The sequence below is a fragment of the Cyanistes caeruleus genome, chromosome 4, assembly GCF_971803275.1.
Source record: "Cyanistes caeruleus chromosome 4, bCyaCae1.hap1.1, whole genome shotgun sequence".
NCBI lineage: Eukaryota > Metazoa > Chordata > Aves > Passeriformes > Paridae > Cyanistes > Cyanistes caeruleus.
In genome coordinates, this window is record NC_141704.1 from 43,577,536 (window position 1) to 43,593,830 (window position 16,295).

Here is a 16,295-nt window from a genome sequence, read left to right on the forward strand (position 1 = left end):
GATCTTTTTGGATTTTGGTAAAGCTTTCCATGATGTCTGTCACAGGATCCTCTGGACAAAATGTCCAGCACACAGCTGGATAAACATGTCACACGGTGGGTGAGCAGCTGTGAGCAAAGGGTTATGTGGGTTAGGCTGGTGACCTGTCACTAGTGAGGCTCTGCAGGGCTCTGTCCTTGGCCCTGTGCTCTTCAGCATCTTCCTAAATGACTTGGACACGGGGCTTGAAGGAATGCTAAGTCAGTTTGCTGATGGCACTGAGTTAGGAGGAGCTGTTGATTGCCATGAAGGCAGAAGGACATTGACAGATATAGGGGCTGGGCAATCACCAACCCTATGAAGTTTGAAAATTACAAGAGCTGGATTCTGCACATGGGGTGGGACAGCCTTGGATGTACAGACAGACTGGGGCATGTAACACTGGAGAGCAGCCCTGTGGAAAAGGAGCTGGGGATCCTGGTCCAAGGGAAAGTCGGAAGAGCCACTGTTGATTAGTTCCATACAAATTTGTGCTGAGTTCTTAAAACTATATCTAGCTGACATTCATTACATATATGTAAACTCATGTGTGGTTTGCTCTGCAACTTTTTTTCCCTCCAAGATGGAGTTATGTATTAAAGATTAAGTGGATGACTTATTTTCTGTGCTACACAAGGTCATGGGAAATGAAAATAAAAACCACAACCCTGATGTTTTATTTCAGGATTTTACTGTATTTGATCTGCTTGCATGTTGCTATGAAGAACAGAATGGAACATTTAGGTCTCTTAGGTCTCTCCATTCAACTCTGTAATAACCACAAGTAACAACCATGTAATAATCACATCATCTTAGATGGAGCTGGTTTTGATACAAAACAAAAGAACGTCATCCTGACTTAAGGTAAGCTTAAAAAAATAAATTAACAAAAAAAATTTCCCAAAACCTCAGAGAAACAAAAGTAATACCATGCCATCTGCAATTTTTACCTATCTTAACTCTCAACAGGTACTTACCTTCAAACAAAAACACAAAAAGCCAAAACAAATCAACCCCAAAAAACCAACCATCCAAACAAAAAATGGTGCTAGGTATGGGTTTCATACAGTGTTTTAAGCAACATTTCATTGATTTTCTTGATCTGAAACCTAAGTAAGTGAATCTCTTAAGTCAGAAGTTTTTTTAGTAGATGAGAGACTTGTGGAAGTGTAGTCCAGGGCAGTGCTAGGCATTTTCTTTGTGTAGGTATTGAATCTAAGTGTAATTAATGTTGAAAGGAACCTCAGGGTATCTTTAATTCATCTTTGTTGCATCCAGTCAGACCTTGAAAATCTCCAAGGATGAAGTCTTGTCAGCTCTTTTGGGCAATGCTACCAGGACATGACTGTCCTTGAGATGAAAGTGTTTTCCTTTCTTTCAGTCTGTCCTTCAGGTTTACATCCATTGTCTCCTGCTGTGCACTGCTGCAAAAAGCTTAGGTCTATACTTGGTGTCTGCCTAGGACAGTTGGAAAAAAGATGGTTTTGGTGTTCTGGAAGAGCAACAATCAAGACAGTCTTTAGCTGGCAGAAATAGGTGGTATAACAAGATTCCTTATTAGCTATTTCAAAAGAGCTCTAGGAACTCTTAGTCTGCTCTTAGAACAAATTTAATCTGAGTACTTCTTCCAAGATGCAATGAACAGAGTAATCAGTGATACAAAGTATAATTTCAATTTCTTCCATACACTTTGTCTTTACAGGTTGAACTAGGAGTTATTATTAATATTTATCAATTAAGCAGTGCTTTTCCCAACCAGAACTCTGCCAGTGCCTTATTAACCTTAGTTGTTTGAAGTTTGGCAGCAGTTGTGCTTGTAGTCTGTGTCCCAGACTGTTACTCAGAGATTGAGATGGAGTGTGTGTAGTTTTTATTCATGGTGATGAGGCTTACTAACTTTTATAGACTACATCCAATCTGAAATAGGACCATGACTTCATATTTTCAGCAAGCCTGATATGAAAAGTCATATTGATCTCTGGTCAGAAAACAGTACTTAGCAGTACCTTACTCATACTTCTGTTAACTGATCAACTCTCCTCATTTTGTCTTGTATAATACGCATTCTTCACAATGTAGAACCCAGCAAAGATTCCATACATGACTGCTCTGTTCTTTGTACTGGTTTAGTAACTATTATCTTTTCACAGTTACTTTTTAATGATTTTTTCCTGAAGCTGGTAGCTGCTACAGGTGCCTCTAGAACACAAAGTCAAAACCTTATCTTTGTTCGTCGTTTGTTTCCTTCTGAGGAGCAGTTTTGAGTAAGATGTGTTTTGAGTAAAGATCTAGGTATTCTGAAATGTGGAAATTGAAGTGGAGCATGGAAGTACTTGGTCCTGTAGAAAATTATAGTTTTGACCTGTGCTAAATGAATTGTTTAACCTCTGTCTTTGAGACAGCCATACTTAAGGTTACCATTTTTTCCTTCCTGTAAAAGATCTGAGGTCCTTTTGTAAAAAGTTCTCCTTAAATTAATGCACAAACTCCAAGATGAAAGATTTTGTGTGTGGGTCTGTAATGTGGTACTTCAAAGGACGATTGTATGACATTGTCATTTCAATTAGACAAAAGCTAAAAATGTCTGCAAAATGCTTAGAAATGCTGAAAGATTTAAAAACTGAATGTAGAGCCATTTGACAGAGCAGTCCTTTGGTTTTATTATTTTAGAAAAATTGAGATGGTCCACGTTATTTTTTTTCACATTTTAAATTGCATTAATTTATGCTGTATTATGCTGGGAAGAGGTAAAAAATGTGTTTGGAAGTTAAATTATTAGTCAATGATTTGTCATTAACTAATATTGTCATTTGTTTTTCAAGATGTTTGAGCTAGAAAATGATCACGTTTCTTTCACGAAGGTAGTAAAGACTGTAGTAATCTCAAAAATGTGGTAGTTTTCAGATTTGGAATTCTGCAACTGAATGTTTAAGAAGCATATATTTGGTGTGTTAAGTACTCTGATAAAGCATTCCAATTAAGTATATTGGAATTGGGCACTTTGAGCATTCTTATCAATTAAATTAGGGACCTGCACTTGACAACCAAGTATTTAGGTACCTGCATTCAGACACTCCTGAATAGCATAACAGAATTTTGTTGGTCCTAACACATCTGTCAAAGGCTTTCCCATTCAGCCTATTTCTCTACTCATTTGATCCATTACTAATAGAATTGAAAAAGGACAAAGTCTGTAGTACTTCTTAATGGCTAGAAAGACATAGAAACACTAAAGGTAATTTTGTGAAAATAGAAATAAGACAAAAATTAACAAAACTTGTACAGTGAGTGCACATAGAGCTACCTTGTATTCTCTTGAAGATGATGTGCATTGTAATTACCTTGTGTGAAATACTGCACCTCAGGCAGGTGAATTCTACAGCAAAATACAGGAGCTATTTTTAGCCTGAGGCAGAAACTGAGGAGCATCTCCTTATCTGACAATCTTCTTTAGTCTAAAACATAAATAGGTGTTTTAATATATCCCATTTCATTTTTTAAAAAATGGAGCTTGTCAGATGTCAAATCAGTTTTTGTCAAAGTTACCCAGAGGCTATTTGAATGCAGGTGTTGCTAAGCAGCTCAATACAAAAAATACACTTCTCATAGCATATTACATTTTTTATGAGATACAAGAATATTTCAGAATCAAACCAAGAATTTGGAAATGGGAATATTGTGGTCTATTTATTTAGAATGATCTGGAGGTTGTTTGCATGTTTTTATGTTCTAAAGCTTTCATCACTTACTGCTGGCCTGAGCAGAGACCGGAAAATGAGATCTGAAGCCTGGATTACCTACATTGTACAAGTTATCAGTTAATATCTATTCCATTGTGATGAGTGTAAGCATCCCTACAGCTCTGTATTTAGGTGCTGCAGTTTATTAATTGAGGTTGAGAATAGCTGTTCTGTAGTGAGATTGTCCTTGGATCAATGTGGAAGGACCTGAATGGTGCTCGTGCACTGCTTAACTTATGGTTAATAAATCATGCTGACCTTACCTGACTCCATCTGGAAATAATGCAAAATGTTGATGTGCAGATGGGATACAGTGATGTTCAAGCTGACTCTCAGACCTTTGGATGTCAGTGTTGCTTCCCACTTCTAAGAGTGCTTGGTGGGCTTGCCACTACCTTGTATAAGTACAGTTGTTTTTAAATCAGTGCAGATTGTTCAATGGTGCATATGCTTGAGGTCTATCAGATCTCAGTTTGGAAGGAGCAATATTAAAAAGAACAGCTTTTGTACCACTTTTGCAGAATGGAATGGTTTCTGTCCCTTTAAAATACACCTGTAATAATCTTTCTTTAAATATGCTTGGGTTTTTTTAGCCTGAGGCAGTAAGTGAGGAGCAATTAGTAGATTTACTGAAGTCACAGTAAATAACAAAAAAAGGCTAAACTGAAGGATAAATTCAAGATGTGTCTATCCTGTAATATGTTACAGAACTTCCCCAAAGATGACAAATGTCCTGATATTCAAAAAAATAGATGATAAGGAAAGATAGTTAACTACAGATACAGTTTAGAAGAGACAATTTTGTTGGTGTGTCTGGGGATAATTGATGATCATGATAAATAAAAAGCAGGCCACTAAACAGACTGGTTTGTTTTCATCTTAATTTTGTTTTAATTATTTGGTCTGTTGAATGCATTTCATATCCAGTGCTTGCATACGGGGTGGTATTTATAAAACCTTTTGCATTTCTTCATAATCTGGGGACTGAGATAAACTTTTTTGAAGAATACTGGGAAAAACCAGGCAGGGTTGCATAAGTTGTAAATCTGCAGTGACTGTATGGCTGGATTCTCTCTTCATTTTCCACAACACTGCCAAAATGAGTATGGGATAGACAAAACTTGTATTGGAAAAAAGAGGTGAGCACATGACAAAGTAGAGCAGCAGGATTTGAGCGTCAGAAGGGAGAAAGAAAAGTATGTTCCAGCCCTTCCAAAGAGGACTATAATGTCTTCTGCCTGCTCCTTTTTTATTTTACATATAGAGAAAGCTTGTTTGAAAACAAAGGTTTTGCTGTTTACTTGCTTTGTAGTTATGGAAATACATTCCTTAAAATATTTTACAGTTGAGAAAATCATGAATTTTCTAGTCAGTGTTTTCATGCTTTAGCAGCTACTGATACAAGGTGATTTGAAAGGTGCAACTGTAACTGAAAATGAAAATTTCTTAAGAACAAATGAAATCACTTTATTTTCTCGCTTTTTTACTTCTAAAAACTTGACTAAGTCTTGACTTAACAACTTGGCTAAAATTTTAGGTGGCATACATCATGTCTGTAAGAGGACATTCCCTTTATCAGTGGTTGCCACAGGTTTTATTTAACAAGAATAGTCTCAGAATGGCATGTTCGGTCATGCCTTAACTGTATGACAAACAAAATGCCTGAAGCAGATAGAGATAACAGAAAATGGGGACTGTATTCTAGCAAAGAGACACTGGCTCATGAAACAATCATGTTCATCCCTGGTATTCCAACGCTTTCTTTTCTTTCTTCCCTCAAAATTCTGGCACTGCCAGATACTGGCAGTAGTGTACTCCAGCAATTAAGAGGTGAAAGGATGTGAAGCCTATATGCCTGATAAGTTCATTTAAGTTAAAAACGTGTTATACCAATGCAACATTTCTTATTGATCACTGAGAGTATTTAATTTGTAGCAAATCTGTTTCCCAAAGTACAACAATGAAAAACCTCACTAAAAGTGCGCCCATTTAAAGCATAGTAACAATCTTCACAAGTCCTGTTGTGTGAGTGTATAATGAAGGAAAGTAGGATGGTGGATTAAAGCTAGAATAATCTTTTAGAGTTCAGTTTTAAAACTTCATCTTAAAGGTGAAAAAAGAAAGGGGTAGAGGTATTTGAGCCTTTGTTTGTTTGGCTTCATTTAGAGCACATGTTGATCATCTATTTTGTGAAATACCTGGCTACTTTATTTCTGGTTTGTTTTGTAGCCTTATCCTCCATTTTTCTTAGTCATTTGTTTCTGACTAACTTTTTTAATAGCCTGTTATGTACCACATCCACTTCTGTAATCAATATATGATTTATTGTTGTTCATTCTCTAGTTTAGTATCCAGTTTAATTAAATGAGACTGACTGTTTTCATTAGTTGTGGTAGCTGTTTAATTCTTGATTTCACCATAACTCTTGGATCTATACTTCTAATCTTATTTATTTCTTCATGTTTTTATTCTTGGTACAAGTTTGTAATGTTTATGCAAAGGTCTGTGGTTGTGGGGAAATTTTTTATTAAATTATCTTTTGAAGTTTTAATGGATTGGTGTTTTTTAAAGATTCTGTGCTGAGGACTTTAAAATAAAACATCCTTTCAGGCTGTGAATGCGCATTGCATGCCTTGGACTTCTTTTTGTGTCTCCAGGTATGTCTGAGGTAGAGCAAAGGTCAAATGTTAACCACCTCCTCAAGTTACGTTTCAGATTAAGAAGACATGAATGTCAGGAATTTGCAGGATTGAGTTTAGTGAGGCCAGTAATGTCAAAGTATTAGTTGAAAAAGTGAGGAGGGGAAGAAGGGAATGTGGCAAGAGGGAGGGGGTAATTTGCAGATACTTAAATATACTTCACCCAGGGCAGATGATGTGTTACACGGGATCTCAGAACTGGTGGTGCTGGGATGAAAAAGTGTGATGTGTGTATTTTGCTTTTCAATTTAAAAACAGTTTTACTGGTTGTGGAATGGTATGGTTTTGAACAAAATTAGCATTTGCTGATGCTTGGATGATTTTTTTGTTTGTTCTTACTATTTGTCAAGTGTTTTAACACCCTTGAAAGTCTGTGGAAATGTGATCATGGATGTTTAGTTTTTTGTACTTTTTTCTTTTTTTAATTGGGAAGCTTTGCAAGAATGTGCTTATTTTCTGCTTAAATGCATTTGCTGCTTATAATTTAAATGAGTTCATAGATGAGTGCTTTTTACTTTCAAGACCAATCCTCTTCAAAGGATGGAGCTGTCCTTGAAAGGTGGATTTGTAAAAAGCCATCTATCTCCAGAAGGCTCTTTTTATTGTTCAGAACATAATCCTGTCCTCTAAATATTTAATCTAGTAGTCAGAGTGTTTTATACACAGTTAGATTGAATCCCTTGATTTTTAGGGGGTGTTGAACTTGAAGATGATGGTTGAGTCAGTTCTTGTTGAAATATAAGTAGATATCTGCTGTTGTGATCAACTGACCCGGGACTCCCAAGAACTTGCCAGGAATTCAGTCCATACAGTTGTGTTGCTACTGTGTTGGAGCAGTTTACTTGTTGTGTGTCATGATTCGACAGCGCCAAAACCTGTACCAAAGATAACAAGAGGGAACGATTTCCACTCAACTGTTTTAAAGTATTTGGGAAGAGAACCATAGAGCTAAGTGAATTTTTGCTTTAAGTGCCTTTTGCTGCAAGGTACTTAAATGGGCCTGTAATAAGGCAGAAGGAATTGTTTTTCCTGCTTACCCATTTCAGACATTTGGCAGCTGCCTGTTTAGTCCCCATAAAAACTCCTTTGATTGTTGTCTCTTGACAGTAAAGAACAAGAGGAAAAGGTGTGAAGTTTATACACTGCAATCTCTGTGCTCTATCTGCTGGTACAGTACAGTACCAGAAATGGGTACATCACTTCCAGATGTGATGGGAGGAGGACCAAGTGTGGTTTGTTTTGAGAACTGAATAAAATTAAAATATACTCAAGGGTGTGCTTTTTTCACTTGAGCTTAATTTGAAGGCAGCCTTAACTTCCAAGTCAAACTTTACTGATTTTATTTTACACTGCTATGAACTGGTTAGAAAATTTCATTATTTTTTGTCTTTGGTTTCTAATTTTGCTCAATTATTGATTTCCAGCATAGCCTTTGTCAGTACAGCCACTGTTTACTGTAGTTATTTATTGTAAGTTTACTTGCTTTCATCAAATAGCCCTTTCATATTGAAGGGGGAAGGTTGGGGAATCCTCTTGAGATTTCTTCTTTTCCTTAAATCTGAGAAAGTTGCCGCTCTCAGTAATTATTATTACTATTACTGTAATTATTATAGCTACAGATTCCATAACAAAAGGCCAAAAAATGAGATGATCCAACTAATTCCAGAAGGAAATGCAGTGTAAGTGAATGCACCAAGAGAAAGGAGCAGAAAATAATTCACAGCAGGGAGAGATTTCTTATCTTGGCAATTTTGATTTGATTTCAGTGAATTATCAGATCACAAATCCATTGGAAGCTGACCTTTATTGGATTTGATGCATTTGGAATGCGTTTGTGTTCCAAATAATATATAATTATTTTTATATGAATATATATAAAATCTTTGTCATACAGTGTGTGGTGTGAGTTGTGACTTTACTATATATCTGTTTATGTAGCCAGTAGAGTAAGAGTTGGAACAGTGAAAGCAGTAAAAGTACATTTGGATAGGGCAGCTCACTTTTTGGGCATGGGTAACTTTAGCAAATGTTACAGGAAGAAGTATACTTCTATCCAGAAAAATGTGTGCAATTTAAGCAGTCCATCTTTCTTCATTCCCCTAATGAATAATAGAGAATCAATTGGCTGTTTCAAAACCATAAGCTTGGGATTTTAAAAGATTTTCCTTTGGATATTTTAGGAACACTTTTCAAATGCATCTGATTACTTGTTTGTGTGGACTTCTTTTTTCCAAATTGTTTGCTTCTGCACATTTTTTTAGATGCATCTTTGGACTTGTGCCTGAATGCTTCTTTACACACAGCTTTGAATTACAGAACACTTTGCCTAATATCTCAAAAAAGCAGTATTGATCTCATTGTTGCCCAAATGTAAGAAAAATAAAAACCAAGTGGACCCTAAGATTTCCACTTTGGGGAGAAGTGGGTGACAGCATGAAAAATAAATCAAGCAGCCTTGCTGGCTCTGTAAGTGTGTAGAAATGATTGGAGGAGGCCTTTGGAAGTTTCAGAGCAGTACTTTGAGCAGCCCTGGATCTGGTCAGCCTTGGCTTTGTCTTACTGAGGCTTGAAAGCCTTTAAGGATGTTTCTCCAACTGTCTCTGAGTAACCTGACCCAGTGCTGTGCTGCTGCTCTCTTACTGAAATACTGTTCCTAGTATCCAGTTGGAGCATTTTGTACCCTTTGCTTTATCATCTGCTGTTTCTGAGAACAGCCTGGCTCCCATCATCTTTGTAACTAACCTTCAGATCGAGCTTGCTATTAAACGGCTCCTTGACTTCCTCTGTAGCAGGCTGAACAAGCCCTTCTTCTTCATGTGCTCTTGCTCTAAAAACCCTCTAGCTTCTTTTCCTGCTGTTTACTTCATTTCCTAGTTTCAGAAATTACTCTGATTTGGTACTTAAATCATGTTCAAATAAGAGTAAATGGAGTATAAAGCATTGCTTATAATTTTTGTTGGTTTTCTTAGTTCCTATTGTAAGTGAGCTGCAGCATAACTGAGAGAAGTGTCTTTTTGTTGGTTCTCCTTAGTTACTGGTCATCAGACACAGATCAGAGAGTGAGTATGTGTTGTTTCTTTTTTATTAAGGACTAAGAAACAAAGGAAGAGTTACCTATTTCTCAAGGTAACTTCTTCAGAAGCTAGTAAAAGCTTACATTTTTCTCAGATCCTTTTCTTTCCAAATGTTTCAGGGACCTAGGGACCTTAATTCAACTGTTTTTTCAAAAAATGAAATAAATTTGAATCCACAAATGATACCCCTAATGCAGTAATTCTAAGTAGGAAATATTTTTTAGGTTGTTCCTCATTCTTTAACCTGAAGCATTTTAGTTGAACCAGCAGTATTTTTAGTAATAAAAATACTCAGTGCTGATTTGGATAGATATGTATTTTCATTTTGATGGTATTTTAAAGAATTGTAGTACTTCTTACAAGAGCTTTCTAGAAGATTCATAATCTTGGTGAATTATGGAATGCACATACAAATGTATTTGTTCACCAGTTACAGATAGATTAAATTTCAATGGAAAAACAGCATTAAGTTTATTTTTAAAAATTTATTTAAAATTTAAGTTTATTCTGACTAACAGAAAAACGTAATAATTTTTCAAATTGATCCCAATATCTTAATCATCTGATAGTTTTTTTATAAAAGCAAGCACTATGTGCTGCCTTTGTGCTCATAAGAAAGTCCTTACCTCGCTATTGTAAGAAGAATATATGTTCTTTTTAAGACATGTTTAGTGATAGAGTGCCTTGCACGGTGTTTTTCTTTGCAGGAAGGTTCTGAAAGCTGAATGATACTACTGTTTTGAATAACTTGGCTTAACTTGGCATATTTTTCAAGTATGGTATTTTATTTCCTTGGTTTCTATTCAGAAAGCCAAATTCTAAATTGTATGTCCAATGAAATTTATTGGGTTTTTGAAGCTTCCCTTAATGGGCAATGTGAATCCTCAGATATGTACATTTTGGTGATGTTCTTCTTAGTTTCTAGGTTGAAAATGAGTTTCTTCCTTTGATTTTAATTTGAATCTTTAGTCATGCTGTTATTAAACTTGTTCATGGGCAATGCAAAAATAAACTCTCTTCTTGCTTTGCTATCAGAATGGTGTGGAACAGCTGGTTTGTGAATAAAGTGCTTGATTTAGTTGTGGAGCCCAAATCTGAGCAAGTCTGAGGAAAGCTCAAAATAATTTTGTCATTTTAATACTGGTTTATATTATGCTTTTATTTGTCTATAAAATGCTCCAGGGAACAAGAGCTGTCTATTGAGATGCTGAAAAGCCTTTTCTTTCGACAGTTTTTCAAGGGAATTTTTCAAGGAACACATTCAAATTGTCTCTGTCTTCCAGTAGTGAATAACTGTGGTGTCCTTAATCTAAAATTTACAGATGGGATAAAGCATAATAATAATCATAAAGTTAGAGTGATCATAAAGTCCACTTGATTTTATTCTTGCCTCAAGTAAGGCTAAATAGCATGTTCTTCCCCCCTCAACTCTCTTTCTTTCTTCATGACTTATATGTAAGATATGTCATTTATTTCTAAGGTATTTTGCTATTTAAACTAAAGGTTGTGTGAGAATCCTCGGGAATCGGCTGTTTCCCAAGAATGTGACTCCTGAAAGATGGTCTGTTGTAACATACTGCTTCTGCAGCCATGATGTGCTGCATGTCAGAGTAAATTAGAGCACAGCTTATTCATTCTCCTGCTACATCACAGGAGTTGGGATTTTGAATACCCATTACTCCTTATTCTTCAGACTTCATTAATAGTTTTGGACCATAAGTAAAGTTCTAGGTCACTGGCCCTTTCCCCGTTAGTGTTAATGGACCCCTTTTTAAATCTACTGGAATGTGAAGAATGAAGTTTTACTTCCCTTTTTTGGAACTCCTAATTTTTGCCGGTTGTACGATTACTTCAAGCTTCTGCATTGCTTTAAGGAATAAAAGAGTATCACTAATTTATTTACTATGAATAATTAGAATTTACAACACAAAGAAATGACATTTAAGCCTCAGCCTTTGAGGAAGGTAATTATCATGTATATGAAGATTCCCTAAAAGATGGGAACTGAATGCTGAGAAGCCTTGTTTTAATGAGACTGGTTTAAATTTCTTTTTTTATGTTAAGGCCTGTCTTTATTCTGATGCCCTACTCATAAGTTGAACAGGAGAGTGAATTTTGAGCGACCAACTAAGAAATTATTTTAAGCAAGCATGTCTCAAATCATATTAAAAAAAATCAGGAGTTGAATTTCAAATTGAGATGTACAGTTCTACTCTTTAATGTTAAATGTCTTTTCAAATGTCAGTTTAAAAGTTGCAGCTCCAAGTGTTGTAGGATTTTGCAAAGTTACATTCCATAGTAGTTTTGAGAAATACAAACAAGTTTAACTTGGTGTAGAAACTGTACTGCAATCAGTATTTTTTTGCTTCCCCAAAACCCCCTCGCATTATCTTATTAAAACGGACTTTGCATGTTGATGGTTGTGGTTTTTCAAGGAAAAAGATCAGGAGGAGTGAGAATGTTCTCTTTTGTGTGTGTGTGTGACTGTATCCAAGTTACTATCCGTAACCCAGGTTTTGTTCTGCAACCCAGGTTTTGTTCTGCGGCAAACTAATTTAAATCCTCCTAGGAATGCACAATATCCTTGCCAAAGGGTTTCACCAAGCAATTGAATGCTGTGTTTCAAAATAGGCATTCTTTACAAATACTTCTATTAAAATTTTTGTCTTTAAGAATAGACTGTAGCAGTGCATGTGCTTTGTGGCAAATAGAGGTAAATGTTTAGTCTGTGCTGTTGAATAATTAAAAGTTCAGCATGGGTAGCTTTGCCAGAAGTGTTGTTCACTGGAGGGTGAGCATATGCAGAAAACCACAAATCAAAGCACTGTAGAAGTGTAACAAAACCATTGGATTGATTAAAAAGAAAAACAAAAAATTACAATTCTGGTCTGTTTTTTTTAAGAGTTTATAAATAAGTTATGTATCAAAGCCCGTGGAGTCAGATAAATCCTCAGCGTTTCCAACACTTGGCTCCACACACAGATAAACTTCTCGACCAGCAATTTTCAGATCTTTCCTCTGGAAGTGTACAGCAGCATCTCTTACCGAGAATTGTGACCGCTGCAGTTTGGGTCAGACCTGTCCTGCTTTCAGTAGAACCTGCATTTATCTGCCAGGGAAGATCCTCAAGGGTCCAGCTGCTTTAGACTTGGGGTTATGGTCAGTTGTCAGCTGTGATGGTGTTAGTACTGGGCTCTGTGCCTCTTGTGTGCCCATCTCACTTCAGGCAGAGCTACTAATGTGTGCTGTTAGCCCATTACAATGGGAAATAAGGGGTTTGTTTCAATCAGTAGGTTTGGATACTTGAAATGAATGTTTTCTGTTCCAAGGTCAGGTAGCATGGCCATGGCCAAGTGTTACAATTCATTTGTAGGAGCCATCTGACTTAAAAGTGCAATTCTTGTCTTTGAGCAATTATTCAGTCATAATGTAAGTTATGTTGTTGTATCTTTCTGGTTAGATTTGTATTACTATGCTACATTGATGAGCACTTGCCATTAGGAGTACATGTTGAAGAACTATTTCTGTTTTCTGTCCAGAGGAAACAAGTGTAAGTATTCACATTAAAAAGGTTTTTCTAGGGAGTTGGTTCATCTCCAGTAGGGATAAACATTTGAAAATGATCATGTCCAGATAACTTGCTCTCAATGCAGGTGTCCACCAGTACCAGTGGTAGTCTCTGGTCTGGTAATACTGATTTCTCAGAAACCTTGGAATACTGGAGTTTTCAGAGAATTTTAGTATAAAATTATGATTATAATTACAAAAGCAATTCTAGGTTCATAAATCTAGATCAGCAGATGTTATCTAGATAGGAGTCAGTTGCAAGTAAATTAGTGGGAGATGTATTTTACATAATTTTCTTGACTAATGAACAGGCAGTGTAATTTAGCTGATCTTTCTTTCATAGTATTTTAACTGAGACCATCACAGAAGACAATTGTAGTTATCTTGTAAATACCTTGTGTTAGCAGGAAGGCAGAAGTTGTAAGAAAGGTAGTAATTTTGATTAAGCTAACAGGGAAAGTAGATGTGAACTAGTTTCTTCAGTATGTGTGATAGACAAATAGTAGTTAATACACTGGTGCAGTCAGTTGGATAAGGTCAAGAAGGGAAGAACATAATTTAGAAACTGATATTCTGTGCTTGAAAACACTCCAGAAACAAGCCAACATCCATCCTTGGCAGGGATGAGTGGGAATATATTTGAAAGCAAAGCAGGTGTGGAACAACTTTTTATTTCCCCTTTTTTTTTTTTTTTTGACTGTTACCTTCTCAGATTTGAACTATATTCTGCTTAGAGGAATTCTTGTTGTGTACCTATGTCTTCTGATGAAGAGTCAGCATTGATTGAGCCAGCCCAATCCTATATGTGTGAGAGCAAAATTGCCCTGCTGCTCACGCTTGTTCCTCCCAGTTTACTGTGCAGCTGCAGGTGGTTTCTGTGGGATAGATGCATGAAGGTTGGTGAGGATAAATGTGTTCTTGGTGCAGTTTGTTACTCTTATTTGTTGTTTCTGTTGCCATCACAACTCTTCCTGCAAAGAGTTTACTGTTAAAAACACCTAGAAAATAAGGTTGTAGGGAGCCTTGAAGAACTGTCTAGTTTGTCATCTTGTCCCAACAGCATTCTTACACCTGTGTTATTCCTGATACTTATCTTCCATTGATGTGTACTTTAAAATTTCCAGTGATGAAGATTGCTTTTCTAGGCAAACTGCTTTATGCCCCTTTTTTGGATGTGGCTTTTTGTATGTTGTTGGGTTTTTTTCTGTAATCTATTCTTGTTCTTGCAACAAAATCTTACTAGGTTGAGTGCAATGCGTAAGTGAATCAGTCTGCATCCTTTTTTCAAGGTATGTTTTTGTTTTCAACAATCCAGTTGGTTGTTTACAATGTGAGCTGAGATTTTGGGAGAAAACCTTTCTTACAGCATTTTGTGTCAGTAGTGAACGACTGTGAAAGCCTTTGTGGGTGCTTGGTATGAGAATGCATAGATGTACCTGTGTCTTGCTTCCCTCTCCAGTTTAGAAACAGTCTTCAAACACAAACCATAAATAGAAAAGGAGCTACAGAAGAGAGTCAGAGCCTTTCATTATCCTAACTCCATTTAATAAGATAGCCATAAAAATCCTAGACCCCACTTATATTCCAGGCATAAACTACTGCAGCGAAATTATCAATACTTTCTTTTTATCTTTACAATTTATGTCATAAGTACAGTTAAAAAAAAAGGCATAGAAGTGTGTATGTGTACAAAGCTCTACTTATAAAAAGGGGCTCCCTGTTAAAAGATGTGGAAAATTTTCTTAAAGCAGAAATAGGAGAATACTAAAATCCTAGCAGCATAGGGCATAGTGCAGTGCCTGTGTTATGATCCTTTGTGGTCCTGTTTTTAATGGATATTTTTTCCTAAAATGATTTGCATATGTTAGCGGGAGAGGTCGTGAATGTGAGGTATGCTATGTACACCAGGTATACATATTTGAATGTGATTTTGTATATTGTGCCAAGAGAGGGGGTAATTCATTACAAATTTTACATGGAGTTTGGCCAGCTCCTTGTGCTCTCAGCTGTGTTTGTGCACCTGTTTTAATAACAGGGCAAGTGGTAGGTCTGAAGATTAACATTTTTGGGATTAATTGAATTAATTTTTCGTGCTATCAGTTTCTGTACAGGTAAATGTGCCAAGACAGAAGGATGGGCAGTGCAGGCGTCAGGATGAACAGAAGGTGAGGCTGGGCTGTTTGACCAGACTGTAGGCATTTCTGACTTCATACTGTTTATGTTGGACAAGGCAGGTTAAACCCAGCTTGTTCTTGTCCCTCCATTCTGCTCATTTATATTTGTGTTGCAGTTTTCTTTCAGTTGCAATGGCCCTGTTGCATATGGAGCCAAGAAGAACATGTGTGAAGAAGCGTGTTAATCCAGTCTTTGACTCTTGATGGGCTTTTTACCTAAGGAATGTTAACACAGGGCTATGCCGTGATGTGGAATGCTGGTGAAACTTGCAGTGGTTGGATGGATGAGCTCTGCAGCTCTGTAGTAGTCCTCTTTTCTCAACTTAGAGTAATAGCAGCTGTGCAGGTTACAAGGGGAAAACTGTTTTGTAGCACAAACAGCCTGCAGGTTCAAGAAGTCATCTGGGCCTTGTGTTGGAGCTCTGAAGTCTGAATGAATAGTTTGTTTCCCTCTAAAAATAGTGTTTATTAGTGTTATCAGGCATACTATTTATGTCCCAAAATAGTTAGTAATGTTAAATGTTAGTACGTGCTTTTAGATGAATTTCTGTTGAACCCCTGTTTCTCTGGTTTGAGTTGCTGAGGGTTTAATTTTGTGAGATTTTATCCTTTTCCATGTCCAGACAGTTTTAGATCTTTGCTTTTACCTGACTTGCCTGTGCTGGTCCTGGCACCTGTTTGATCCTGTAATTAGCTAGACCAAGGTGTACAAAATATTGTTCAATTTTCATAGAGGTACCTTTTTGCTAGAAAATTCCCTTTCATGATTTGCCAGTGTCAGCAGAGGGGTGTGGAGGACTGGTAGATGCCCTTGTGCCAGAGCAGGAAAGAGGAAGAGTTGGAGTATAGCTGAATGGTCTCTTGCTGATTCTAGCTGTTGTGGAACCTCAGCCCTTGTCCATTACATTGTTAAATTTCTTAGGAATCTTGGGGGAGGGAGAAGTCTTGTTTTCTTGGCTGGAAAAAGCAGTTGCAGGGGGACATGAAAATAAAAAAATAGGAAGTAGAAATAAAATCAAAGCA

At 36.7% G+C, this 16,295-nt stretch overlaps 1 protein-coding gene and 1 long non-coding RNA gene across 2 annotated transcripts in view; both read left to right on the forward strand.

Moving 5' to 3' along the window:
* The window catches only part of PAWR (pro-apoptotic WT1 regulator), a 68,572-nt gene that overhangs the window by 7,691 nt on the left and 44,586 nt on the right, over positions 1 to 16,295 (forward strand). The window lies entirely within an intron of this gene.
* Positions 4,618 to 12,374, forward strand: LOC147653605 (uncharacterized). Its single transcript, XR_015285497.1, has 2 exons — positions 4,618 to 8,520; positions 8,804 to 12,374. It is a non-coding gene; the product is annotated as an uncharacterized LOC147653605 (long non-coding RNA).